We start from the raw sequence: 2981 nt of genomic DNA, 5'->3' as shown, positions 1-2981 counted from the left end.
AGGGAATTAACACCAACATAGCTGGAAAAAAAACAGATAAAAAAATTAAAAAAAATGAAGAAACCCTAAGAATCATGTGGGACTCTATCAAGAAGGATAACTTGTGTGTGATTGGAGTCCCAGAACAGGGAGGGAGGACAGAAAACACAGAGAAAATAGTTGAAGATCTGCTGACAGAAAACTTCCCTGACATCATGAAAGACCAAAGGATATCTATCCAAGATGCTCATCGAACCCCATTTAAGATTGATCCAAAAAGAAAAACACCAAGACATATTATCATCAAACTTGTCAAAACCAACGATAAAGAGAAAATTTTAAAAGCAGCTAGGGAGAAAAGAAAGGTCTCCTTCAAGGGAGAATCAATAAGAATCAGTTCAGACTACTCAGCAGAAACCATGCAGGCAAGAAGGGAATGGGACGACATATACAGAGCACTGAAGGAGAAAAACTACTAGCCAAGGATCATATATCCAGCAAAACTCTCTCTGAAATATGAAGGCGAAATTAAGATATTTACAGATAAACACAAGTTTAGAGAATTTGCAAAAACAAAACCAAAACTACAAGAAATACTAAGGGATATTGTTTGGTCAGAAAACCAATAATATCAGATACCAGCACAACACAAAGTCACAAAACAGAACATCCCGATATCGACTCAAATAGGGAAATCACAAAAACAAATTAAGATTAATTAAAAAAAAATGCTCCAAACAGATAATCATTGAAGTCAATATGTAAAAGATCACAATAATCAAAAAGAGGGACTAAATACAGGTGGCATAGAACTGCCATATGGAGAGTGATACAAGGTGATCTAGAACAATACAAGTTAGGTTTTTACTTAGAAAAATAGGGGTAAATATTAATGTAACCACAAAGAGGTATAACAACTCCATAACTCAAGAGAAAAGCCAAGAAAAACGTAACGACTCAACAAACATAAAGTCAAACACTACGAAAATGAGGATCTCACAATTTTCTAAGAAAAACGTCTCAGTACAAAAAAGTATGTGGAAAAATGAAATTGTCAACAACACACATAAAAAGGCATCAAAATGACAACACTAAACACTTATTTATCTATAATTACACTGAATGTAAATGGACTAAATGCACCAATAAAGAGACAGAGAGTCTCGGACTGGATAAAGAAACACGATCCATCTATATGCTGCCTACAAGAGACACACCTTAGACTTAGAGACACAAACAAACAAAAACTCAAAGGATGGAAAAAAATATATCAAGCAAACAATAAGCAAAAAAGAAGAGGAGTAGCAATATTAATTTCTGACAAAATAGACTTTAGACTTAAATCCACCACAAAGGATAAAGAAGGACACTACATAATGATAAAAGGGACAATTGATCAGGAAGACATAATCATATTAAATATTTATGCACCCAATGACAGGGCTGCAAGATACATAAATCAAATTTTAACAGAATTGAAAAGTGAGATAGACACCTCCACAATTATAGTAGGAGACTTCAACACACCACTCTCGGAGGACAGGACATCCAGTAAGAAGCTCAATAGAGACACGGAAGACCTACTTACAACAATCAACCAACTTGACCTCATTGACTTATACAGAACTCTCCACCCAACTGCTGCAAAGTAGACTTTTTTTTGTAGCGCACATGGAACATTCTCTAGAATAGACCACATACTAGGTCATAAAACAAAGCTTTGCAGAATCCAAAACATCGAAATATTACAAAGCATCTTCTCAGACCACAAGGCAATAAAACTAGAAATCAATAACAGAAAAACTAGGGAAAAGGAATCAAATACTTGGAAACTGAACAATACCCTCCTGAAAAAAGACTGGGTTATAGAAGACATCAAGGAGGGAATAAGGAAATTCATAGAATGCAACGAGAATGAAAATACCGCCTATCAAAACCTCTGGGACACAGCAAAAGCAGTGCTCAGAGGCCAATTTATATCGATAAATGCACACATACAAAAAGAAGAAAGAGCCAAAATCAGAGAACTGTCCCTACAACTTGAACAAATAGAAAGTGAGCAACAAAAGAATCCATCAGGCACCAGAAGAAAACAAATAATAAAAATTAGAGCTGAACTAAATGAATTAGAGAACAGAAAAACAATTGAAAGAATTAACAAAGCCAAAAGCTGGTTCTTTGAAAAAATTAACAAAATTGATAAACCATTGGCTAGACTGACTAAAGAAATACAGGAAGGAAACAAATAACCCAAATAAGAAACGAGAAGGGCCATATCACAACAGACCCAACTGAAATTAAGAGAATCGTATCAGATTATTATGAAAAATTGTACTCTAACAAATTTGCAAACCTAGAAGAAACGGATAAATTCCTGGAAAAACACTACCTACCTAAATTAACACATTCAGAAGTAGAACAACTAAATAGACGCATAACAAAAAAAGAGATTGAAACGGTAATCAAAAAACTCCCAACAAAAAAAAGCCCTGGCCCGGACGGCTTCACTGCAGAGTTCTACCAAACTTTCAGAGAAGAGTTAACACCACTACTACTAAAGGTATTTCAAAGCATAGAAAATGACGGAATACTACTCAATTCATTCTATGAAGCCACCATTTCCCTGATACCAAAACCAGGTAAAGACATTACAAAAAAAGAAAATTACAGACCTATATCCCTCATGAACATAGATGCAAAAATCCTCAACAAAATTCTAGCCAATAGAATTCAAAAACATATCAAAAAAATAATTCACCATGATCAAGTGGGATTTATACCGGGTATGTAAGGCTGGTTTAATGTCAGAAAAACCGTTAATGTAATCCACCACGTAAATAAAACAAAAGACAAAAACCACATGATCTTATCAATTGATGCAGAAAAGGCATTTGACAAAGTCCAACACCCATTTATGAGAAAAACTCTTACCAAAATAGGAATTGAAGGAAAATTCCTCAACATACTAAAGGGCATCTATGCAATTTTTATGCAAAGCCAAC

Source organism: Loxodonta africana, chromosome 1 (genome assembly GCF_030014295.1).
Source record: "Loxodonta africana isolate mLoxAfr1 chromosome 1, mLoxAfr1.hap2, whole genome shotgun sequence".
In the NCBI taxonomy this organism is placed as follows: domain Eukaryota; kingdom Metazoa; phylum Chordata; class Mammalia; order Proboscidea; family Elephantidae; genus Loxodonta; species Loxodonta africana.
Note: the sequence above shows the minus strand (reverse complement) of the source record.